The sequence below is a fragment of the Armigeres subalbatus genome, chromosome 2 (genome assembly GCF_024139115.2).
Source record: "Armigeres subalbatus isolate Guangzhou_Male chromosome 2, GZ_Asu_2, whole genome shotgun sequence".
Classification (NCBI taxonomy): domain Eukaryota; kingdom Metazoa; phylum Arthropoda; class Insecta; order Diptera; family Culicidae; genus Armigeres; species Armigeres subalbatus.
Window position 1 is genome coordinate 453,860,324 of NC_085140.1, and position 27,939 is coordinate 453,888,262.

Here is a 27,939-nt window from a genome sequence, read left to right on the forward strand (position 1 = left end):
AATATCTGGGTTGCCCATAGTTACCGAAATAATAACCAACTTCAGCTGATTGTAGTAAGTAGGTAGCTTCGGAATGGGCTCGTGGTGAGAGAGTTCTTTCTATTTGACTGATATCGTAGTGTATTAGAAATGGATGTAGAGCATGCAACAATCTGGATTGTGGTTGGCAATGAATTTCGCCGGTAGTCATCGATGTGTCCCTACTGACTGAACGTAGAGCATGTGATATGTGCCGTGCACGTGCTTCTTTAAGGAGCCGTAGTTCTTTAAGTTAGTTGTTTCACCCGGGATCCATGTAAACTATTATTCAAGAAATGAGTCAATAACTAAATAACTCCCTCAATATTGAAAGATAGAAAAGTTTTAATAACTGGACCATATAAAATATATTGAAAACAATTGTTTACGTGGAACGGTATTCAAACAGTGACCCAAAATGTTGAAATTGAAACGCTCTATCTACGTCGATCAAAGGGAATTAGCGGTTTCATATTGTTTGTATTCACTCGTATGGAGTGACACGCAATGTTGGTGGTTTAATAATAATTTTGTATCATTCTTGAACGGTTGTGATGATTCTGACGAAGGACGGCATTATGCTTTTTATATACATGCATTTTTAATTTGTTGACATTTAAAGCTGAGTGATTGATGTAAAGTAATTTATAAAAAAAACAATGATAGCCTTTTTGAATCATAGGGGAAGTATTTCATTTCCCATCGGGCGTGCGTGCTCACTGCACAAAACTAAGGAACTAGTCCTACTCTTCCATTTTTATTTTGTTTCTTATAGCTTGATTTAACATTGAAGTTCTGAGATGAAAAACGGATACAATAACTCTTCACCCATGAAGCAATTATGTAAAATCATAGCATATACAGAAGACCGCAAAATTTTTATACAAAAAAACTTAGCAATCCCTTAGCGATGTTGGTACATTTCTCTTGTTTTGGATATTGTACCTTGCTACAAAATGACAACTTTATTGATCATTTTTTCAAGCCTTCCACAGATCTCAAAAAATTATCCGCAGTACAAATAACACATGCTATCAAAGCATTTACCGCTACAGACCACTACGTGGCGGTCAAATTTTCAAAATTATCAAAGTAGCTTTTTTACTGCAGGTATGTTTTTCTTATTCTTTTTATATTTTCTTTTCTTCGCTTATAGGCGGCGACTATCTGGCGCTTATTTTGGTTGCGACGAAAAGGAAGCGGATGAGTAGATTTTTTTATGTGCGGTTACAATATGTTTAAAAATATGGATATTTTTTTTAAAACCGTGTGACATTTTCCCCTAAGACGCTCGAAAATAATTATTAGTTAAAATGAATAAGTTGTTTTAGTTTGTTTTGCGTTCAATAAATAGTCTTCTTCTTCTTATTGGCATTACATCCCCACACTGGTACAGAGCCGCCTTGCAGCTTGCTGTTCATTAAACACTTCCACAGTTATTAACTGCGAGGTTTCTAAGCCAGGTTACCATTTTTGCATTCATTTATCATGAGGCTAACACGATGATACTTTTATGCCCAGGGAAGTCGAGACAATTTCCAATCCGAAAATTGCCTAGACCGGCATGCATGATCTTGCTTTGTAGCTGCGCGTCTTACCGCACGACTAAGGAGGGCCCGTCAATGAATAGTATTTGGGTTATTAATTCTGAGCCCGTAGTTTGATCTGTCCAATTTTCAATAGCACTGGCGAATGGTTGGATGGTCGAAATACATTCAAAAGTGTTTGGGCTTTGGACACCGAGCAGGAACTTATAAAGGCCCAGATAAATCCAACATGTGCTGGAAATGTGGGAAACAGCTCGATCTTGTGAGGGACTGCAGATTCGATTGACACCGCAAGCGAGCGGCAAGTGTGAAATTAATAGAAACTGAAGATTAGCAGAGGGCCATAAGGAGAGAACAAGCATTGTTGAAATCGCTGTTATTCTGCCTAAACGTCCACCCAGGAACGGCTTCTTCTGATAGTGACGTGTGGATTTACCGTACCAAGACGGCCTGTCTACGTAAAATCCATAAATTTTAATTTTAGGATTTATGGATTTATATATGCGCACATAACCGTCTATTTTGTGGGCAGCAGGGACTATGTCCAATTTGACTATCCCTCCCCAGACCATCTGCGAGTTGTAGTGGCGACATGAACGTTCAGATAGGAAGGGAGGACATGTATAGACCGGTCATCCGACCGGATAGTCTGCATACCGTATTGAACGACAACGGCCAACGATGCATAAACTTTGCAGCCTCTCGCGGAATGGTAGTCCGCAGCGCTTTTTCCCCGCAAGAGTATCCACAACTGTGGACCACAAGGCCACATGGAAATCACCTAAATCAAGAAACGGAAAACCAAATCGACCACGTTCTAATCGACGGTAAATTCTTCTCCGACATCACGAACGTCCGCACTTACCGCACTTACGTCCGCATGTTATGGCGCTGACAAACACCAGTCGCAAGAGAGTTCGTGGGCAGTACCAGGCGGGATTTATGGGTGAACGCTCTACCACAGACCAGGTGTTCGCCGTACGTCAGGTATTGCAGAAATGCTAATGAATACAACGTGCCCATACACATCAATCTATTTATCGACTGCTAAGCCGCATATGATACAATCGATTGGCACCAGGTATGGCAGCTAATGTAAATTATGCTAAAATAAATTATGGCAAATTATGCTTGAACATGGTTTTCCGGCGAAACTGATACGGCTGATTCGTATAACGTTGGACGGAAATATCGACGTCATTTGTTACCTTAGATGGATTAAAGCAGGGTGATGCACTCGAACCTACTGTTTAATATAGCGCTCGAGGGAGCGATTAGGAGAGCTGGTGCAAAGATAGCGGTACCATTATCACAAAATCGCATATGCTCCTGGGATTTGCGGACGATATCGATATTATCGGGATTGATCGCCGTGCCGTGGAAAAGGCTTTTATGCCTTTAAGAGGGAGACAAAGCGAGGATTGGACTCACGATCAATACCAGCAAAACGGGTACATGGTCGCTGGCAATCAAACGTGGTGGTGGTAGCGAAATAGTAAGCTGGATGGTGAAAAATTCGAAGTGGTAGAAGAATCTTGTGTATCTTGGAACATTAGTGACGTGCGATAATGATGTTACCCAAGTGAGGTGAAAAGGCGTATTGCAGCTGCAAATAAATATTACGGACCTCGTAACCAGCTTAAGTCCCGTAGTCTGCAAACGAAAAACAAAACTCGCGCTGTATACTACTCTGATTCTTCCGGTGGTTTTATACGGCCAGCGAGACATGGACGTTAAAGGAGGCTGATCGGAGAGCTCTCGGAGTGTTTGGAGCGTAAGGTGCTGTGACAATACTCGGCGGTAAACAGGGAGAACGGTATCTGGCGGCGTCGTATGAATCACGAATTGTACCAGGTGTGTATAAAGGGCTGAAAACCACAGTTTCTTATACAACACGGCAGACTACGGTGGGCTGATCACGTTGTTCGTATGCCGGAAGAACGTCAAGCGAAGATAATATTTATTAGAGAATCCGGAAGAGGCCGCAGGCTTCGTGGAAGGCCGCGTAACCGATGGCTTTTGCAGTTGAAGAGGACCTGAGGGCGCTCAATGTTCAGGGCGACTGGAAGCGATTACCCAGGATCGAGTCCAGTGGGAGAAGTATACTCCATTCGGCGTAGGTTCATCGAAGAGCTGTAGCCCATCAAGTATCGGCGCAAGTATATGGCAGCCACGCATGAAAACAGATTTCCGGATAAGCTGGATACGGTTGGATCAAGGCGACGATGGATCGGGTGGATGTGCGTAGTTCGAGTTTCAGGGGCATTCTCGAGTCCCTTCGAAACGCGCAGAGGGTTACGGCAAGGTGATGGTTTTTCGTGCCAGCTATTCACCATCGCTTTGGAGGAGTGATACGAAGGGTAGGATTCGACATTAATGAGGTAAGATTTTCACGAAGTCCGTCCAGCGTTATTTGGCTCGCTGACGACATTGATATTATCACACGTTACTTTGAGAGGAAGGAGGAAGTTTACATTAGACTTCGAAGCTAAAACGGATTGGACCAGTCATCAACACGTCGAAGACGAAGTACATGATAGGAAGAGGCTCAAGAGAAGACAATTCAAGCCACTCACCACGAGTTTGTATTGGTGGTGACGAAATCGTGGTGGTTGGTGAATTCGTGTACTTGGGCTCACTGGTGTCCTCCGATAACGATACCAGCAGAGAAATTTGAAGATGTACCGCGGCAGGAAATACATACGTACTTTGGACACACGTACTTTGGACTCCGCAAAACGCTTTGAGAAATATTCGGAACGATCTGGTATCATATATTGAAATCTATTTGTTGCATGAGTAACGGCAACGTGCAGAAATATTGTTGCTGCTAGGGTATACCCAGGGTGTCGAGAATGTTTCCAACCCGAAAACATCCTAGAATCTAAAACCCGAACCCGAAAACATCCTAGATCGAGAATCGAATTCGCCATCTCCGGCTCGGCAATCCTACGCCTTTGCTCACAAGTTTTCCTACTGGAGACCCCTCAGGGTTGCCTCATTAGAGTGAAGCGTCATGTTCATTTTTTCAAATCACTGGTTTTTCGAAGCCATTCTGGGTCCTGAACAACTATGCAGAATTTGGGACAGATTGGTTGTTTCCTCGCTTTCCGCATCGCGTTTGAAGTTTGTAAGGAAATTAGTATGGGAGAACGGTATTTTTGCATTTCTACCACTAGAGGTTTCAGTTCATCGTAAAACCGCGTGGCACATTGCGTTAAAGTATAACCCAAAGGATGCCGAAAAACTTTGTTGAAGAAGGCACGTTGCTGGTACGTCCACGAAAAAGCATATAACGCTTCAAAGATTTAGGTGTTCAAACCATATTCAAAAAATCGTTTATTCTGCCAGAAGCACTGCTGAACTACGTAGACTACCCACCACCAAGTGTTATTTCAAAATAATTGATCTTTATAGGGCTTTAGAGCTACTTAAGCTATCCGGAATCATTTCACAAAGAAAAAATCCGACAAGAAGGAAGATGGGTTTTGCCCTTCGATAACCATAGGTCGTCCGGTAGTGCTGCTGGCAGAAACATTGATTTCTTGCATATGGTTTGAACAATCAATTTTCGAAACGTAATAAAATTTTTGTAGGCCTTCCAGCTAAGTACCTTCTTTGGCAAAGTCTTTTCGGCATCTTCCAGACTATATGCTAACGCATTGAGTCACGTGATTGATGATAAATTGAAGCCGCCATTGCGCAAAAATGTAAAAAAGTACGTTTTCTCCCATACTAACTTCCATGTAAATTTAAAAGGCGATGCGGCATGCGAGGTCGCAATCAATCGAGCCCATATTTTGCACAGTTGATTAGGGTCCCAAACGATTCAGAAAAACCTTGATGTCACTTGATCGGACGAAGTTTGCGTTTTTCCATACAACTACGCCCCACTCTACGTCGCCTAGGCTGTTTCCTATGCGAGTCATCGCTGGAACGTTGCTGGACTGTCGCGTCGCTCAACTAGCGAGCGCATCTCCAGTTTGGCGCTGCAGCGACGCATTGAATTTGCCTGCGTTGCTGGAGAGCACTTACTTGAAAGGGTCGCCAGCGACGTTTCAGTCGAGCGACGAAGTTGAGACAAGCTTGGCTTACATGTTCTTTGATTTTATCTGCATCGACAATAGTTAAAATCGCGGGACGACGTGTCACTAACGTAAGTAAGCCTCGCATGGTACGCATGGTCAGTATTGATAGAATGAGTCTGAAGTATCGCTAGGTCTGGCAGGAGTGTACCTTTGCGGTACCTTAGAATTAGGGGTCTTGCTATACCCAGCATCAAATGGAGTATTCGTGTGCACGATTACATTTGATGCTGGGTACCTTGCGTGGACGCGGCGGGCACGCAGCTTGAAAAAAACGCTACGTGGGCATCGGCCTCAATAGAAATATTCTCAACAAAGGCATCCAGTGTAGTTAACTGATAGCACCAGCACAATCGGGGAACTCTCGAGCGCGCTTTATCGATGACCAATGTCTATCTAGACACCGACCAAGATTGGAGGCAAGCTTCCTGAAGCCGAAGTTTTCTTACACGCTAGTGAGGACTCCCGCCGAAGAAACATTCTTCACTCATGTCGCTGTTACTATCGCAGAGGATGAGAAGGAGCCAAAAGAGATGCTAAAGAAACGACTGGAAGAAGATGTTGATGCTCTTGATGAGATCACCTTGCTCATCAACAACGAAGTACTCAACAAGCTCATCGGTGTGAATTACGCCAAGGAGGCTATGGACCTACGAAAAGACTGGGACTGGGACTGCGGTCATGGTCAGCATGCGAGAGAGGCTGTTCTCTTAATTACCGGCACCGAGAAACATCTGTTGGTTCTCTGTGCAAGAACAGCTGATCAGATCATAATGGTGTAGCAACTACGGGCAGTCTATCAAGCTCAAGCTTAAGCTGAAAATTAATGCAAAGCTTAGAACAAAATATCTTGTGCAGCGGAGATATACATTTTTGTCGTGTGTCGCATGGTCTTCATCAGCATCAGCATAGTTCCCTTTGGTTGTCTTGGACGCTCTTTGTGCAATGATGGTTATCCATATGGCAAGAGTATCATTTTAAGTTTTCTATCAATTGCTTCATAGTGGTTTGTTCTATCGAGATTGAATTTGGGATGGAATGGATGAATGAATCGGGTTCATGCTCAGCCAGCATACATAGAAAAACATGAGTCTTGGGAACAATTGGGTCATCTGAGGAAGGTCGTTCGATTTATATCGTCACCAAAACTTGAACTCCTCCCGCTTTCAATTCACTTCTATATAAATTTCTTCCTACCTGCAGGATACGGAACTATCCAATCTATATTTTTGCCTCTATTTCTATCATGAAAATGTAAGTGGAATGTCTTCACTTTTGTCGTAAGACGGGTTTAGCTATCCCATATAATTCCACCACTTGATTGTAACTTTACAGATACGTATTTCTTTTATATTTGTTTTTCGCGTGGGAAGTGGTTATGTGTGCTCTTATATCATTAATCGAACTTTGTAGATTTTTGCGAACCTAAATATGTGATTTTTTGCAGTTTTTTATAAGCAGCTAATCTTTAAACTTTTTATTTCTACTTCTTCAGAAATGACGCTCAATGATCCGGACATAGTGTGCCTTGAACATTGTGGAAATAAAATTTTTGTCTTCACCATTCCATCACAATGCCCTATATGCAAAATGCCATTATCGCTATCGTCTGGAATTCTACCTTTTGCGTAAGTTCTTATTACAAATTATATCTTATGTTCTTGAACAAATTTAATCGCATTTTGAGAGGCACCCTTCCAAACAAATATGTAACGAACATCGACGGTATTTTGTGTCTCGTTCGGAGTATAATGGAATGTACACACGGTCAAGCAGTTTGACCAACATTGACTCCACCTCTCGTTTATTCAAACATCCATCAAGTTTTACCAACAGCGACAGGAACAATCAATTAATTCGACCAACAATATCACACACGAACGACCGAAGCGCCAACTTGAGCATCAACCGTCAAAAATATATGGGGTTTGAACTTCCTACAAATGCTCAAACATGTTCGGCGAACCTTGACTCCACCCCGACAACTCAAACCAAAATCAAACCGTTTTAATTTTTCCAACCGAGCCGCCAACTGTCAAATGGTTGTTCGAACAACTTCACACACGTTCAAACAAAGCAGCAACCGAAGCGGTTTCTTGGGGGCGGAGTCAATTTCGTCAAACTGCTTGACTGGTGTGTACGTTGCATAACAGAAGTTATCAATTGTTATGTGATGTCTGTAAGTATGTATGTACATATGCAGTGCACACATATGTTGTCTAGTTCGATCATGTCTTCTTCAGTGTCTTGTACTTGATTCGTTGACTGGAAAGTCAAGTCAATTAAATACGGCCCACTAAGGAGGGCTCCGTCCCTATTATAGACCCCGCGAATATTTCTACAATGGACACTTTCGTGTTTCTTTTTTTGCCATTCAGGTGCTTTTCGTAGTGCTGCCGCCACCTTTGGATCATCTCACGCTCGTTCATAAGACAGACTTATCAGGCTGTTTTCTTGGTCCATAAAAAAGTGAATGGCACGAACAAGACGCAAGTCGCCGGGCCACGAACGGATACCAGCTTAGTGGTGACATCGGCGCAAGAGACCGAAAACCCTGTAAGCTGCGGTCAGTAGGATGAAGATGAAGATGTAGTTCTAACCTCGGTTCTAACATAAATGCGGTCAAACCTACTGTGCAGTTGTTGTTGAATATTTCGGTGAAAATCAATACTTTACTTCATTGCATATTTAAGCTTTAGAATGTGGTCATCTCGTACCAATCGCATCATTTATATTAAGCGATGAATGGTCAGTCGTTGGGAGTAACTTAGCTGAGAGGTTTAATGTAATACTCTTTGGGTCGTCGACTTATTGGGATGTGACACAATTTCTGATCTAGTGTCCTGGATTATACACTGATAGACAAAAGTGTTGGGCAGACAAGTGAACCCCCTCGCAAAGAATAACAATACTAGAGTTTCTGCTCACTCACTGATTGATACTTCTTCCAGCAGCTGCAGCTCTCTTTATTCAACAATAGGTTGATTGGATAATAATAACAAACTTCCTTAATCTATACCAAAGAGCAACTACAACTAACCGGCGCCTGCTCCTTATCCATCTACGATCTACTGAGATGTGTCGCTACTATCCTGCCTCCTTCTAACACTAAAATTCGCTAAAATTCCTAGTCCAATTCTAGTAGAATTTTATGTGGAATTGTTCATTGGCATGTTAACTTCATTTCCTGCAAATCTGGCTCAATCGGGCGTTTCCATCCAATTTACTGTACGAAATAGTAACAGAGGTGTATTTTCCCATATATTTTGGCTGAAACCCCCATATTAACTTCAAATCAATTGCGCCAGCTTATGCAATTACCGATCAGGCTGAAATTTGTGTCAAACCGATGTTGGTGATGAAACAAAACATGCACTACAACATGATGCATGAATTATGCATGGCCAATTATAGTTGTTGAAGCATAATTTGGCAACTAATTAAATTGACTACAGCGCCACTAGCGTTCAGTGTTCTCAATCCAGTTGAAAACCGAATTGGGGATATGAAGTTGGATTTTTCTCACAATCCATTTAACTTCGAAGCGGTGCGCTGTTTTCATATCGCGAAGCGCTATTCAGCGCACCACTTCCGAAGTTAGGTTTAACGTACGGATCAGAGAAAAATCCAACACGTAAAAAAATGTAAAGTTGTTTATTATTAATATTTCTAATACTTTTTGCCAAAGCAGGCGCTTAATGACATGTATAAGAAAAAACTTATACATCGCATTAGTCACATATTATTCGGAAACTTATACTTTTCATTAACTTTATGAATGTTATTAGCTTTTTGATACGGGATCATTCATTGGGCGGCATAATGAAGAGTATAAGTATTTTCGAATGGTTTTTTGCCATAACATATGAGGTTATTTTTACGTGTACTTTGCTAGCACCCAATTTCGGGTTTCAACTGGATTGAGTATATTCTTATGTTCTACTGGAAGGCCATGGCCAAGAAAAGTAAAGATAAATAAAAATCTGTTTCTAAACCGAAAATAGTTTGTTTTCCGGATCTCCGACTACACGTATACAGTCTGAACTAAAAACTGTATGAAATGTACTCATAAAAAGAGTATTTTGCGGTTACCGTGCTCAGTCTCTGAGTGATTTGAAACGGGCGCGTAAGGGTTCTTTCTAAAATTACGTAACGCTAAATTTGGCGATTTTTGACCCCACCCTCGTAACACTTTTTGTATGAAAGGTTCAATTTTTTGTATGGTAACGCTCGGCTTGACCCCCTTCCTCCCCCTTCACCGTTACGTAATTTAGAAAGACCCTACATACATGTACGGCTAAAACCCATGCGTAAAATCGTGTAAATGGAAAACTGAATAGTTTTATGAAGTCGTGTATTCTACGGTCACGTCTGTCAGTGATTGTTTTTGTGTTTGCGTGAACAGGCTTTCCGATTTATTTTGCTCTGTCATCATTTTTGGGGCGGACGGACCTCCGTAATCGACGTCGCTCGTCATCAAACACAAAAAGGCAAGTGAACGTAGTAGTCATCGCGCATTGAGGAAAATTTCGCGTTTCCGACGAATTTTATCGCGTTAAATTTACCAGCTTGCAGTGAGGTGGTGCGCCTGAAGCTATCGAAAAGGTGATTATTGGATCTGAGAGATAATTTGAAAAGTGCAATTGCTGGATCAACAAAGGAAAAGCGTGATTTTGAAAGACCAAGAAAGATGGTGAAAAAATAGTTTAGTGAAAAGCGATTGGTCATGTGTGTGTAATTGTTACCTGCTTTTTTCTCCCTTATCTAGCGTAACATGTGAAACAAGATTAAATTCGTGAAGGTGAACAACGATTGTCCTGTTATATGCGGCTGATAATTTTGTAAACAAGAAATGATAGTTTATAGTTTATTGAAAATAATCATGTGAACCTTTTATATCAACACCCTATTATAAAAATTCAATGAACAGAGATCGGGCTAACTGCCACAGATTTCGACAATGAATACTTATTTTAGATGCTTCTACGTCTACCACATTTGAATACTATGATTGGTAGGTTGTAGTTTTTGTTATTTCAATTAACGAGTTATTTGATTCTTTTAGTAAATGTGGCATTCAAATATCTTTACCCATTTTTACGTAATTATTTTTTGTGTCCTATATCTACTCTACGTATAATATTCCGTTGTTCCGTTATTAAGTCGCTAGTCAGGAAGAGTTCGTACGAGTTCATCACGTACTTATAATCAACAGTATGCAAGCCGTCTTTGTTTGTTGAGCTACCAAATACCTAGTGAAATTGAATGGAATGGTGCTAACTTATGACAGGTAGATTTTTTGGTTTGTAATTGTTTACTTCTTTTCAACGATAACCAGTTAGTATATACATACTTTTTATAGGGTCAAGGAGTCAATTGTCTTAAACTATAATTACATTTAGATAGACTGATAGTTTTAACAGAATTACGGGTAAAGCAGTAGAGAACTGCAAAAGTACAGAGTAGCAAAAAAAACTAAAGAAAGCTTGTTAAATTTATGCTAGGGTCTTAAGCTAGAGGTTTGTTAGTTTTGTTTTTGTATTCGTGTAGATTTTTTTTTTTTTTTGATACGTTAATTTAACATTTTTATAGTTGTTCATTTTATCTTTATTCATTTCACAATTTTTACGGCTAGGTTTCTTATAGACTCTTTTCACATGTTGCGTTAGTTGTGTGGATTTCCCATCAATCTGTCATCCATCTCCAGATATTTTGCATTGTTGGTATGTGAGTTTGAATAATACAAGGTGCAATAGCAAAGCGATTTACATTTTCCAGCTTGAAGTGAATATGCCCGTGATCTACAACTTCTCCATGATTTGAATACACCCCATTACAGTGTACCTACATACAGTGATATCCGCTTGTGGAGGAGGAATTTTTGAGATAAGAGCAAAGCGAGAAACAGGAAGACGAATAGTGAACTTGGGTGATTTCGCTCGGAAATCGATAGAAAATGGTGCTTTCTTGCTAGTGGAATTCATGAGCATAGTTACTAATCGTTATTTTTCGTCAGTTATCGAATTTAGAACAAAAAATCTGCTACAATATTAAAACTTAACTAATGGTGAGATAATTGATTTGGGAGGAAAAAAAGTACACGTTAAAGTGAGCAGACAAAGAAGAAGGCCTTCTGGAACGTTGTTGGAAGAGCTCGGAAATAGAAGTGTTGGAATACGAGTAAAAGAGATGGAGCTTCCATAAGGTGATCGCAATACAATCCCGGTGGGTTAGATAGACTGTAATTATTTGAAAAAAATGTACGAAATCGGAACCCAAAATGCTTGAAAAAGTATTTTATGTTCTGAACTTTTCTTAAGCAATGTTTACCTATTATTTGTGTATTATACGCTAGTGTACTAAAGATAAAACCGAAACTTGTTAAAATGCTCAGAGAACCTAAATATACCAATACTCAGTTTGACGAATTGATGCCTATGTATATATGTGTGTGTATATGTACAAACATGTGAGTCACACTTTTTAGTTCTTAAGCCTCATCCGATTTGATTGCAACATTCTGCATTGGATGCGGAATGTGTCTAATTTTTTGCACGTGAAAATTGGCCTAATCGATCATTGAGTTCCGTGGTTATTATCAAAACATTGATTTTTTACCATTAGAACACAAGTTATTTTTTTCAGAAATTAGTCGGAAACAAATTTTGTTACCTTCTGTCTCCGTCCCCTTAAAATTTCTTGTCAATATTCAATTATTTCATAATATCAATATATTGATATAGATTTCATGTTTTACAGAAAAAATAATAAAATTATGAGCTTTCGTAGAAAATTCTTTAGGAAAACTGACGATTTTCTCGATTTTATCTATATATGGCTTGATATCGACTCATGGAAGCAAACTATGGATATTATGCCATATTAGAAAATATTGTCTGGGTTACTGTGATGTTTCCATCAAACATTTTTCCAAGGATTTTCTATTCCGCATCTCGATATTTTCATAAGTCAATGGTCCCTTCAAAATCGACGTATAGAGAATTGTATTCATTTATTTTTTATTTCCCATTATCAAAAGACCTATACATACTGCCTGTAATCGCATATTTGTCTCATCTTTGCTGGGTTTCCTATTCATATGGGACATGAGAGAACAGGCAGTACATGGGACAAAAAAACAACAATATTTGTCGTCCTCTGGAATGAACTAAAATGAATGCAAATACATGTGGATGGAAATAATGGAATCTATCTTCCTGAAGTGCTTTTTTGATCTCCCTCAATAGTTTGAAGGCTGTTACAACAGTCACTGATTTCGCGATTGTCGCGTTTTTCACGAATTTTGCGTATTTGTCGAGGATTTGCTTCCAGTCCTAAAAATCGCGTTTCATTTGAATATATTCGCAAAAATTGCGAATTTATATTAAGGTTCTCTCGAAAATTAATGTTTTTCCTTTTATATGAATGTATAAGGATAATAGGGTTTGGTAGTTATGTCGCTACCGCTTCTGTTTTATTCGCAGGAGGTAGCTGGTTAAATCCCAGGACTCAGGCCCCTTCCATTATTCTACTTAGCATGTTTCTCTATCTTTTTCATGTATTAGCAATCAGTATTGGGAAACACTCAAAATAGGGGGGTCCCGTAGCGTAGTTGGCTACACGTTCGCCTTACAAGCGAATGGACATGGGTTCAATTCCCAGCCTCCACCAAACCCTCGTCAGTCGCCGGATGCAGCCTAATGCGGTATGGCTGGGAAGCGCCCTTACCTCACATGACTGCCAGATGGCGACTGACAAATTGTTCTTCTCGGAGGCATTCCTCCAACGTACCCGGATAAATGGCAACCGAACATAATGCAAAGATCATTGGATTCACGACACGGACAAATGGACACAATGGACTCACGGTGAGATGGACAAGCAACGATAACAACAATGAATACTGGAGAAAATTTTCTTTTGATCTAATTTTAATCTAAAAATAGGTTCTGTATGGATTGTGGGCCCTTCTTAGCCGTGTGGTAAGACGCGCGGCTACAAAGCAAGACCATGCTGAGGGTGGCTGGGTTCGATTCCCGGTGCCGGTCTAGGCAATTTTCGGATTGGAAATTATCTCGACTTCCCTGGGCATAAAAGTATCATCGTGCTAGCCTCATGATATACGAATGCAAAAATGGTAACCTGGCTTAGAAACCTCGCAGTTAATAACTGTGGAAGTGCTTAATGAACACAAAGCTGCGAGGCGGCTCTGTCCCAGTGTGGGGATGTAATGCCAATAAGAAGATAAGAAGAAGATGGATTCTGGCTGCAGCATACCACTGTAGATCTCTGACTCTGAATCACAGTAGTGGTCAAGTAACACAGAGTGCCTACCAAATAAAGAAGGAAATAAAAAAAAACTAAAAATCTCAAAACTCATGAACGATTTAAAACAATTTATTGTGAGATGAAACGCACCCAACTCAGTACCTTTAAATTCATGGCTGTGTTGAATCACCGGTTTTCTTTTGTTCTCCTTCGTTAATGACAGCAGATTGACGTTGATCGCATAGAGCAATGAATACTCTTGCGTCTGTTAACAATAAATTGCCCTCAAATTGAGTTAATACGCTTTTTGGAACAAAATGTTTTTTTGGAAATCGAATGAAACGATGAGATTTGGCATGAAAAACTCAGACGTAAAGCATTCCTTTAAATTCGTTTACAAATAACGTTTTACAAACAAGTTTACTCGCACGGAAGGGCTCGATGATTGAGATGTGTGAAAGATTTTACCAACTCTGCTAGAAATCGCTAGAACTGGAAATAGACTTTCATACCATTTTTATCTCTGTCATATATCTTCAACTTCACTTTCGTAGTAGTAACAACTAGAAAAGGAAATAAATAAAGTTCGTTTTCTACATCTAATTAGAAAATTCCATCAAATTATTATCAGTGGCTACACACATTCTTCATCAGCAAATGCACTAATCAAGTAGAGGTTGTGGGTGCTGTTTGCTAGTCGGTCGTCAGGCTCAGACTTGACCGCATTGAATTGCGTACGTAAGAGCACGCAACTGAAGTGCAGCTCATTCAAAGTTAATTGCCCATATTTTGGCAATATCACACACAAACTCTGCTTGATTAGTGCATTTGCTGATGAAGGATGTGTATAGCCGCCAGACAATTTAAATACTTACGCTGACGCTAATGTGAATGTGTACTACACACATGTAGAAGCGTTGTTTTGATAAATGGATTGTGAGTGATTCGACTATGCGTCCGATTTGGAAATCTTGGGCTCATTCTGTAGGCGAGGTCCATAAACGACTATCGCACTAGATGGATAGATAGAATAAAAGTAAGAAATTTTGCATTGAAATGGTGTTCATCGCTGTTTTTGTTTTGCAGTTGCATCGCTAGGTGGTTTAAACCAGCTTTTTTTATCTTCTACTGGCTTTGGTCCACATTATGCATAGCCTATTATATTTAGAGCATTTGAACAGGATTTTGACGATTGATGTGTCAGACTACGGCACATAGCCCTCAAGTGAATTGAATTTACGTTGTGCGGAACAGAAACTTTTTTTCTCTAGAAAAACAAGTTTTGTTTTGTCATAAGACGAGTTAATACAATCCCATTGAATTCCACCACTTAATTGTATCTTGACAGACACGTATTTCGACCTCAACAGTAAGGTCGTCTTCAGTGTCGTACTTGACTCGTACTCGTACTCGTATGACACTGAAGACGGCCTTACTGTTGAGGTCGAAATACGTATCTGTCAAGATTCAATTAAGTGGTGGAATTCAATGGGATTGTATTAACTCGTCCTATAACAAGTGAAGACATTCCACTAAAAAGCTCAAAATAATTTTCTTATCAAGTTTTGTTTATTTTGTGCCCGTTCAGATCGAGTCACGTTCGCCCTTATACAGGGTTTACCTAAATCGCTCTTATTAGATAACGAACAACGATAAAAGTGAGTTAAAACTGTTTCGAATTATTACAAGTCATGAAAACGAGTTTATCATACTTGTATACAAGTGCGAAAAAACAGAATCGGATAGGCAACTCCTATCGAGAAGTGATTATAAAACGCTCATTTTGTGTTGGGGACTATATTTTTTTCGCACAGTTGTTGAAAACAAGTTCAAATGCATAATCAGAACTAGTGCTTTCCGCGTTTGGAGCATTTCAAAAGAAATTTATAATCCTCCCGAATCAGTTCTTTATCGTGACAACTTGCGAAAAAAAAGTCTGTCACGGTATGCTACATACCGTAAATGTATACAGAGATGCTAAGTGAGAGATTTCTTCATTCTCTTTTGGATTCAATCCCTGCCCTTATGCCTAAAGTCACTACATATAAAGTCTGGCGAAGACACTGACAGGTCACCAATCGAACTGTCATTTACGGGATCCAATCGAACATGACGCTTCAAATGAGCTTGAAGCAATGGAGAGTATTGAGATAAATATATTAGAAAACTATTCCAAAAATAGAAGAAAAAAAAACTTCCGATGAAAAAAGTCCGATGAAAAAGGTAAAGGAATTTGTTCTGGGATTTATTAGTTGAGCAACATTATATTTAATTTTTTGCGAATATAATGTGGAAAAAGTGTTTGAAGTGTGTGTGAAGGCAAATTATAAAAGGTTTTAATCATGCGAGAGCTTGAACTTTTTCAAGGGATGCCAAAATCTAACAAGTTTTTTTTCTGATTGGAAAATCTCACGGTTTCCACTCCGCCAGACTTTATATCTAGTGACTTTACTTATGCCTAGTGCAGTGGCTGCGGCGCTACTTTGAATGCGCAACACTGCTGCTGGTGTATGAATTTTCAAAATTCAATATGATTTTTGGAATCCATGAATTTAAATTTACTTTATATTCACGCACGAAAATCAAGAAGCAAATTCACAATAACCAAATGAAGTTCAGTACATTTAAAGTTAATTGCCTATATGCCGGGTATTAAGCCACCCGGAGTGGAAATTAATGTCTGAAACTCGGTTATGCATATGAACAATATGTGATAGATTTAGTTCGGAAAAGATATTGGAGGGTAACCGCCCCTTCGGTGGGGTTTGATCCCATGACCCCAGTACGCTAGACAGGTGCTTTCCCTACTAAGCTACGAAGGACCTCCGTCCTCCTCCGTTCATTGTCATCCGGAAGCGGTTATTTGTTTATTTAAATTGATCAGTAAATAACTTTATATTATATATTTATTTATTTTCAAACTAAAACTTATCGTTTTTTGGTTATTGTTTTTCGTGTGCACACACACACACACATACATACATTTGGTTAGTTCGACGAGCTTACGAGCTTAGCCTAGTAAGCAATGGCGTAGGATTACCAATCCGTAGAAGGCGGTTCAGTCTAGCATGGTGGAGAACATTCTCGACTATCTGTCTTAAGACGAGTTTAGTACTATTCCATTTAATTCCACCACGCTGTAATCTTGACAGATACGTATCTCGACCTCAGCTCTAATGACTAAGGCTGTGTTCGATTACAACGTAGTGGAATTAAATGGGATTACTAAACTCGTCTTATGACAGATGCAGACCTTCCACTAAAAAAGCCTAATAATTTTCCTATTCTTGACTACTTTTTGTGCATAGTGTATCCATACTTATCTGAAATCGTTTTTGAAAACCCAGCAAATAAAGAATATTTTCTTTTATATTTAGGAATTTTTATTTTGAGAAAATCCTCAAAATTTTCCGGATTTTTTTTTACTTATTGGGCAAAAAAAATCCAAGGGGAGAGAGAACATATTTCTTTTTAAAAATTTGTATTTATTTAGACATTTTCAAACTTTGACGAATTCCGATATGATTTATATTTATACAATATCAACCCACCGTGTATTGCATTAAGTGAAGTGCGATTGCAAAAAATGTCTGGAGCTCAAAGCTAAAGTTCTCTCACTTTAGCAACGTTGTTGAACAAAGCGAGATAGCAGACGCCAACACACACCCGTCCAGCAACGTGTTGTCGTCGCAGCCCACATGTCGTCGTTATACATAAGTAAAGTGGCAAAATAGAAGGAAAGAAAAGCGACATTTTCATGAATGGATATAGTGCGCACTTAGAAATTATTATTAAATTACCGCAACGGAGCTGCTACGAATTCCTTTTTGTTTTTAGCAAAGTGCCGAGGTTAGTTCAGTGCCGAAACATCCGTACTGGCCTGTCCTTCGATCAGGCCTTACCGTCACGAGTGCAGAAGCAAGCAAACCCAATAAAATAGAAACAGGCAGTGCGTTGCAACAGCAATAATGAAAAATATATCCCGTGTTGTGACTTAAATAGTTAAGTTGAAGAAAGCAGAAGGAAAACGAAAACCTACACCACCACAGCGACAGCAATAACAGCAGTTCGGTAATGAAAACAACTATGCATACAGTTATGTGTTCACGCAGTCATCACCCGGATGGATTGCCCCAGGCAAATTAGTGTCTGGAAGTAGAGACGTCGTTTCACACTATAACGGCCCCAGAAATGTGACGTTTGCTAATAGATAAGTAAATATTCCCCTTGTTGTTTGTGGTTCAATGTCGGTTGACGCGAGATAAAATACTGTGCATTCGTCGGAAGACAACAGAAGCCTTGCAGTGCAACGAGATTATCGTTGATTGCGGGTATCGGCACAATGGGAGATGTGCATATGTATTCACTTCATATAGGCGACTTTCAGCGATGCTAAATCAAAACGTGATTTTACTCTAGATTTGTTCTAGAATGTGGGTGTTGTAGATTTATATATGGTCTTTTTTCTTTAGAAATACGTCAAATGACGTATTTATGTTCGCGGCTAACGTGAGTGTGTTTCCTTGTGTGGACTCGAAGATAATTTTCTGTTGATTCGATGACTCACTCCTTGTTCAGTGCGTAGTATTGATAAGGAATTAGTTTGTTTCATGCATTTGTCGTATTTTTGAAGTGGTGTGAAACTGGTGGACATCAAATAAAATGTTTATTCAGAATGAGATTTCCCTGTGCTGGGATTATAATCATTAGAAAATATCTCGCGTCTAATATCATAACTTCATTGATCGAGCTCTCTAGCAAAGCAGCAAAATGCACCAGTAATTCCAAAAATTGTGTGGTTTGGTGTTATAAAGGGGATGATTGCATCTTGCACTACAAGGAACAATCAAAACTGTAGTCTTTAACTCTGTTGAGTTTATTTAAAAAAAAAAACAACTTAATTCACCGAGTGGTGATACTGCCTTTCTCGCATTTAGCCAAGACACCAACCTTATATGGCGCTTATATAGTTCGATTCCATTTTATTAATAACTTTTACCAAATTCAATAGTGATCAACTAGGCTTTGTTCCCTGTCGAATGCAACTTGTTGCGAAAAAATCGGTTCAGAATTACTATATGAAAAAGTGGCTAATGTTTTTCGGTTTTCGTGCGCGCACACACACATACATACACACGGACAGACAGACATTTGTTCAGTTCGACGAGCTGAGTCGATTGGTATTAACATCATGGGTCTCCAGGGTTCTATAAAAGGTTCGATTTTGGAATGAAATGATAGCCTTTCGGTACAACTTTGTTGTACGAGAAAGGCAAAACATTAAATCAATAAATATGACTACAGCAATGCAGGTATGTCCTCATGATACTTAGCGCAAGAATTTGTTTGTGTTGAGTTTTGTATTTTTATTAAAGAGGCTTGCAGCCCTAGGCTGGCTCACCTCTGGAGAGGGAGCATTAAGCTTGTAGACCGTATTAGTACATTGAGAGCATATAATGCCAAACAACATGTTTCAGTTATAGATTACAATACATATAGTGTTAAATGAGTAATTTTTTATATCTTTATTAGCGAGATTTTCAGCCCAAGGCTGGCTCGTCTCGTATATAAGTAATTGTACAATAACCATAATTTGGTTCAAGGAATAATACTTTGCATAATTTGTTAAAAATATTCGACGTTGACGTAACTGGCGCGATGGAGTGTAAAAAATTTATTTTTGTAAATTGTTCATTGGAATCTTTTGTTTAGCTAAATTATTTATAAATAATGTCATTGCTAACTCGCGCCTATTACCTAAAGTTTGGATATCAATAAGCATACAACGAGCTTCGTATAATGGTAAAAGAATATTAGTCCAACTCAGCTTTCTAAGTGCATATAATAAAAATTGTTTCTGGGCTGATTCAATCTGGTTAAAATGTGTAATTGAAAATGGAGACCAAACAATGCTGCCATATTCTAAAATTCACCTGACATAAGCAATGTTTAACGTTTTTATTGTATATGGATCACGGAAATTAAAACAAAATCGTTTAATGAATCCAAGCATACTATTAGCTCTATTTATAATAGTGTTGTAATGGCCAACAAAAGTAAGTTTCGAGTCAAAGATTATTCCTAATAGGCTTTTGTTAGACCATGTATTGAATAAAATAATATCATTTTTAAAAGCGAAGATATCTTCAGAAATTTTAATTTCTAAATATATGATAAATTGTTGATAAATATAATGAATAGTAGAGGACCTAGGTGCGAGCAGAGATGGCACGAACCGGAAAAGATTTTTTTCCATTGAATTTTACTACTAAATCGCGATCAGTCAAATATGATTCAACCGATTTACAGAGTGCTGGATGAAATCCCATCTTTTTTAATTTAAAAAGAAGCAAAGGTATTTATGTCAACGCGATCGAATGCTGTACTGAAATCTGTGTATAGAGCCTCTACATGATTACCTTCATCCATCCATTGCTTCCAACGAGTATTGAACGAATTCAAGTAGAAAAAATATTTTAATCTCTTTTTAGTGGAATGTTCAACCGTCTAAGACGAGTTTAGTACTTTCCATTTAATTCCACTACGTTTTGTTATCTTTGCAGATACGTATTTCGATCTCAAGTGTGTAGTCGTCTTCATTGTCTCGTACTTGAATTGACTTACTCGACTCGACCAAGTCGCTCTTGGGCTCTTGGACGCATCTGAACCTTTCAGTGAATCGAAAATGTGCCCCCCCCCCAAAAGGGTCAAAATTCAGAAGCAACTATTTAACTAGCATCTTCTTATAATTACATGTGCTTTTCTTACTTCCCACTTTCATCGAATTGTTTCAACAGAAAGCAGTATTTAGCATATCTTTAGGGTCTCATTAAACAACTTATGTGATCAATTGTATCTAAAAATAACAAAACTATTAAAAATAATCAAGTAATTATTGATTTGCAATTTGCAATTTTGTTTATTTCGACCTTTTGTTCTTCTCAACATTTAGTCTCTTTTGACCTTTGTCCCGATTCATGCTTTGTTCTTTCGGTCTTTTGTTCTTTTCGACCATTTGTCCCTTCGACCTTTTATCTTTCGACAGGCAACAGGATTACTCCAAAAAACAACTTTTGATAGAAGGCCCGGAGACCCATAGTGTTATATACCGATCGACTCAGTTCGACGAACCGAAGTGATGTCTGTATGTGTGTATATGTACGATTAACTCGCTACAAGTTGCATTCGACGGGAACTGCGGTTCCTTTGTATACTATTGAAAATTGGCTCGATCGAACGATAGAGATTTCGAAACAGTTATGTCGATGCAGTCAATTGAATCGAAAATTGAATGTCTCGTACTTGACTCGACTCGGTCAAGTACAAGACACTGAACACGGCCTTTCAGTTGAGGTTGACATACGTATCTGCTAATATTACAAAACGTGGTGGAATTAAATGAAAAGTATTAAACTAGTCTTAGACAGTTCAAGACATTCCACTAAAAGAGCTTAAATTATTTTTTTTCTGAATAGATACTTACATAAGTTTTAACTTCGAAGCAATCCAGCAATCAGTCAAGAAAAGTACATAGCATAAGAAAATCATTTAGATTAAACATAACATGAAATTTAAATTATTGACATACATATATTTAGTCGTAGCTCACTTTTAGTGTCAATACTACTGGTTTTGTGATAGCGATAGACTAAAAACGATAGCAGGTTTATTTTCGAAACAACATATTTTCCGCTCAGTTGGTACCAAGCTTTTTTCAGATGATCATATGTCGACCAATTCTAAGATTTTGACCTCGACGTTTTTATGCTCGAACATTATTGTTCCACTAATCACTATAACTTGTCGTGGCAAAAAACGATAGCAAACGTGTTTTTGAATCCAGGTGAACTTGCGACCAGTTATTTATCAACGACTGGAAATATTGTTGCTTCAAGGATATGGCTTTCTCAGTTTCTGGCTTAATTAAAACGTTTAGTTTTTGAATTGCCCGAAGTTTCGGCAGGATGTATTCTGCCTTTTTCAACGAAAAATTACTAAAATAGAACATTGCACAGTTAGTTAACTTAACCTTAGTAAGATGTTGGGGTCAATATGACCCAAAACGAAGCTTCAAAGTAGAATAACTTTTTACCTGATAATCCGATCGTTCTGAAATTTCTTGACTTTTAATATTTTGTGGAAATGAAGCATCTGACATGAAAAAAGAATTTTAAGGTGCAACAGGAACGACCCCACAAAAAAAGTTACGAATAAGATGTTAGGGTCATATTGACCCAGAAATGTAAATGCTTATAAAACAGTCAAATTATAACCGAATTACAAAGTTTATATACCGTTCGAAAGATAAACTCATCAATTTTGTGGCTATGTTGTGATATGCTGGTTCTGAAGACAATGGCCACCGGGAAACGACTTCCACGGGGACCTTATCGGTCATATAAGGGGAGCATAAAAATCGCTCCATATATGCCATTCGATCGCTAATTCTTCATAGACTCCCTTAAAACGGTAATGTATGGTCTATGAGAGGGCTTCCGGCGTAAGTGGCCACTCCTGGTACATGCAAGGTACCCCCGGGGAACCCGCAGAAGGGGTCATTTCCGTTTTAGCACCAAAGTATGCCGTGCGGCGGCTCTTTCGTCATGATTTTCCACCAAACAGATGGTTATGCGCTTGAAATCGATAAGTGACCACATATGCCACTCCTGGTACATGCAAGGTGCCCCGGGGAACCCGCAAGAGGGGACATTTCCGTTTTAGCACCACAATATGCCGTGCGGCGGCTCTTTCGTCATGATTTTCCACAAAATAAATGATTATGCGCTCGAAATCGATAATTGACCAAATTGGCCACTCCAGGAGCCTATGAGGTGTCCCCGGGGAACCCGTAAAAGGGGACATTTCCGTTTTAGCACCAAAATATGCCGTGCGGCGGCTCTTTCCTCATGATTTTCCACCAAACAGATGGTTATGCGCTTGAAATTGATAAGTGACCACATTGGCCACTCCTGGTACATGCAAGGTGCCCCCGGGGAACCCACAGGAGGGGACATTTCCGTTTTAGCACCAAAATACACCGTGCGGCGGCTCTGTCGTCATGATTTTCCACAAAATAGATGACAATGCGCTTGAAATCGATAATTGACCAAATTGGCCACTCCTGGAGCCTATGAGGTGCCCCCGGGGAACCCGTAAACGAGGATATTTCTGTTTTAGCACCAAAATGTGCCGTGCGGCGGCTCTTTCGTCATGATTTTCTACCAAACAAATGGTTATGCGCTTGAAATCCATCACATTGGCCACTCCTTGTACATGCAAGGTGCAGGGAACCCGCAAGAGGGGACATTTCCGTTTTAGCACCACAATATGCCGTGCGGCGGCTCTTTCATCATGATTTTCCACAAAATAAATGATTATGCGTTTGAAATCGATAATTGACCAAATTGGCCACTCTTGGAGCCTATGAGGTGCCCCCGGGGAACCCGTAAAAGGGGACATTTCCGTTTTAGCACCAATATAAGCCGTGCGGCGACTCTTTCGGTGTGTTTTCCCACCAAACAGATTGTAGTGCGCTCAAAATCGATAAGTGACCACATTGGTTACATTTGTAACCTATGAGGTTCCCTCGAAGAACACGTAGAAGATGACATTTCCATTTTTACACTAACATATGTCATGCGTCGGCTCTTTCGTCGTGATTTTCCTCCAAATAGGTGCCCTCGAAATTGATTATTGACATATTGTCCACACTTTGAACTTTTGAGGTGCCCCCGGGAGCCCGTAGAAGAGTACATTTCCATTTTAACACCAAAATATGCCGTGCGGTGGCTCTTTCTTTGTTATTTTCTACCAAACAGATGGTCATGTGCTTGGAGTTGATTAGTGATATTGTCTACTCTTTCTACTCTTGGAACCTTTGAGGTGCCCTGCGAACCCGTAGGAGAGGACATTTTCATGGTTATATCAAATGTACTGTGCCGCTAGCGGCAGCTCTATCTCCATGTTTTCCAACATATAGATGGTTATGCGTTTGAAATCGATTTAGATCACATTGTCTACCCTGGCCACAAGTCTTCAAAAAGTTGGTTTTGCGCTTGAAATTGTTCTTCATTTGAAATTGAGTACTGAGTCAAATTAAAAAATAGTTTCTGGGCTACTGTGATGGTTCCTTCGAACAGCTCTCCAAGGATTTTCTATTCCACATCTCGATATTACCATTAGTCGATGGTCCCTTCAATATCGACTCATAGAAGTTTGAGGTTTTTACCGATCGCCGTGGACAATGATATGAAAACGCAACATTTTGATATAAAAAAGGAAATCTCTCCTTCTGTGAGACTCCTGCGGGTACCTTGTAGGTTGTAGATATTAAGTTTAGAATGAATGACCTATTTGATAGAGAAAAAACAAGAATAATCTAGGGAGTGAGTGCTAGTAATGGACCCCTTAAGGGCGGAAATTTACTTCAATTGCTTCGCTAGAGTCAGGCTCATGACATATTGCCATTCTGTAGCACCAGATGACAAGTAACAGTTATCAGCAATGCGTTTCGTACATAAAACATGCTGAAACATTCATTTTTTCCACTAAAATAACTATTTTAAAATAATGTAGCCAGATTGCCTATTATGGCCACCCCCGGGACCATAATACGCAACATAGAGTTTGTTTACATACGTAAGTATTATGGTCCACCACCACCCCCTGACCCCACCCCCCAATTTGATTTACATGTTCCAATTCCACATTTTCCAGTTGCCTATTATGGACCCCCCTTGTGTGCTAGTAATGGACTCTCTAGTTAATATTAACTTAATTTTAGCAGAACGATCGGCCGGTCGTCGAAATTTGGTTTTGCTTTGTCCGGAAAGCAAAACGATCGGCCGGTCACCGAAATTTTGTTCTGCATTGTGCGGGTGAGTAAATTAATCAAAAAGTGAAGATTTAGTTAGCATCCAGTTGTGTAGTTTTGTCGATAATCAAAATAATTAGCTCGATTGTTTTTGTTTTAATTCAAACTACACGCTATACACGGCAGACCGTTTACCAAAACGAACCTTGTCACACTTCCTACCCCATATATCCAACATCCCAGTGATTTCTCGTGGAAGTGCAGATGACTCGTCGGCTTCTATCAAAGCGAGTATCACGTCAACAATTTCCTACCTATTCCTGCATTCGGACACGGCCGGCGCTGGTATTGCTCATTTTTGGGTCTTCAGTTCTTACACATTGAAGATGATGTTAGTCCCAAACATCATCTGTTGGTTCTCTGTGTAATTACAGCTGACCTGGCAATAATGAAGTAGCAACCGTGGGCGGTGAATCATGCTCATGCTCATGCAATTTTAGTATCCCAAGCCAAAACAATTGCATGGAACAACTACCCTGATATGTGAAGCAACTTTATCAAACGGAAATTTGCAGGAAATCGTTGATTCCAGCGTTAACTTTTGGTTTTTGTTTAGAGGGTCCATTATACGCACGGGGTCCATTACTAGCACTCACTCCCTAGTGGTGATGGTGCCTTTATCGTTCGTTCAAAAGGGTTGAGAAATATATAAGAAAAGTCTAATATAAAACTAATAGGTAGATAGCTCTTATTTTTCATATTTGTTTATTTGCATTCTAAAATTTCCTGCTGAACGCAACTTATTGCAAGCCAATCGGATGAGCATAAGTGATTTTCCCATGCAGGTGCTGAAATTAGTATTTTGGCCATAACTTCGGAACACATAGTCCGATCTGGCCAATTTTCAATAGGAAACAATAAGGCAGGATTTTGCGTCAAATGCTATTTAATACCGATATGCGAGCAAATCGGTTGAGGAAAAGTTCCTAAAAAGTGAGTGAGATTTTGTGTGCACAGACACTTTCAATGGATTCTTCGCGGCACTCCACAATTACCGAAACTGGGCCTGGGGTTCCCCCGGATTGATATTAGATTTCAAGAGCATAACCAACTATTTGATGGAAAATTATAGTGAAAAAGCTGCTACACGGCATGTCTTCAAGTAAGAGTAAGAGTATGCACGGAAATGTCCTCTCCTATGAACTCCAAGGCGGTACTTCATAGGTTCCAAAATGGAAAATGTGGTCACTTATTCATTTCGGTATAAAAACGGAAATGTCACCATCTACGGGTTCCCCGTGGGCATCTCATTGGTTCCAAGAGTGGCCAATGTGGTCACTTATCGATTTCGAGCTGAATAACCATCTCTTTGATGGGAAAACACACCGAGAGAGTCACCGCACGGCATATTTCGGTTTGAAAACGAAAATGTCCCATTCTACGGGTTCCCTGGGGGCCCCTCATAGATTTCAGGTGTTGTCAATGTGGTCCTTTATCGATTTCAAGCGCATAATCATCTGTTTTGTGGAAAATCTTGACGAAAGAGCCGCCGCACGGCATATTTTGGTGCTAAAACGGAAATGTCCCATTCTACGGGTTCCTCGGGGGCACCTCATAGGCTCCAAGAGTGGCCAATCTATTCTGTGGAAAATCATGACGAAAGAGCCGCCGCACGTCATATTTCGGTGTTAAACGGAAATGTCCCTTTCTACGGAGTCCCCAAGGGCACCTCATAGGTCTCAAGAGTGGCCAATGTGGTCACTTAGCGATTTCGAGCGCATAATCATCTATTTTGTGGAAAATCATGACGAAAGAGCTGTCACACGACATATTTTGGTGTCAAAACGGAAATGTCCCCTTTTACGGGTTCCCCGGAGGCACCTCATAGGCTCCAAGAGTGGCCAATGTGGTCACTTGGTGATTTCGAGCGCATAATCATCTATTTTGTGGAAAATCATGACGAAAGAGCTGTCGCACGACATATTTTGGTGTTAAAACGGAAATGTCCCCTTTTACGGGTTCCCCGGGGGCACCTCATAGGCTCCAAGAGTGGCCAATGTGGTCACTTAGCGATTTCGAGCGCATTATCATCTATTTTGTGGAAAATCATGACGAAAGAGCTGTCGCACGACATATTTTGGTGTTAAAACGAAAATGTCCCCTTTTACGGGTTCCCCGGGGGCACCTCATAGGCTCCAAGAGTGGCCAATGTGGTCACTTAGCGATTTCGAGCGCATAATCATCTATTTTGTGGAAAATCATGATGAAAGAGCCGCCGCACGGTATATTTTAGTACTAAAACGGAAATGTCCCCTCCTGCGGGTTCCCCGGGGGTACCTTGCATGTACCAGGAGTGGCCTCTTTCGTCGGAAGCCCTCTCATGGACCACACATTACCGTTTTAAGAGAATTTATGAAGAATTAGCGATCGAAAGGCATACATGGAGCGATTTCTATGCTCCCCTTGTATGACCGACAAGGCCCCGGTGGAAGTCGTTTCCCGGTGGCCATTGTCTCCAGAACCAGCATATCACCACATAGCCACAAAATTGATGAGTTTATCTTTCGAACGGTATATAAACTTTGTAATTCGGTTATAATTTGACTGTTTTATAAGCATTTACATTTCTGGGTCAATATGACCCTAACATCTTATTCGTAAGTTTTTTCTAATATCTGAAGAAGGTTAACACTTAAAACAATTTATAATAAATTTGAAGTGGTGAATTCCATTTAGGTTAAGGCGAGGTTTCTAAGCCAAGTTACCATTTTTGCATTCGTATATCATGAGGCTAACACGATGATACTTTTATGCCCAGGGAAGTCGAGACAATTTCCAATCCGAAAATTGCCTAGACCGGCACCGGGAATCGAACCCAGCCACCCTCAGCATGGTCTTGCTTTGTAGCCGCGCATCTTACCGCACGGCTAAGGAGGGACGGTTAGTTTGTAACAGCCAATTAATTTACCACATCTAAGCCTTTATCATGGCTAGGTTCTGTTTTGATCTACAAGTACGGTTGTGTTGAGCATTTGTTTGTGGTCAGTAATGATTGTGATAACATCATGCGTTGTTTTTATTATCTCTCATTATATAACCCCTGATCTTTATACTGAATCAAACCATTTTGTATTTGGTATCAAACTATATTAAACTAGCAGAACAACTTCCGCTCAACCAATGTAAACTTTAAGATAGTCTGATGGAT

General features: G+C 39.8%; 1 protein-coding gene across 6 annotated transcripts in view; it reads left to right on the forward strand.

Moving 5' to 3' along the window:
- Positions 1-10,096: 10,096 nt before the first annotated feature.
- The window catches only part of LOC134213795 (ras-related protein Rab-5B), a 46,805-nt gene continuing 28,962 nt past the window's right edge, over positions 10,097-27,939 (forward strand). The window contains exon 1 of one of the 6 annotated variants that reach the window (XM_062693124.1): positions 10,097-10,255. The gene's annotated coding sequence lies outside the window, so the exon portion shown is untranslated. The other 5 variants (XM_062693126.1, XM_062693129.1, XM_062693128.1 and 2 more) reach the window with 5 other exon arrangements.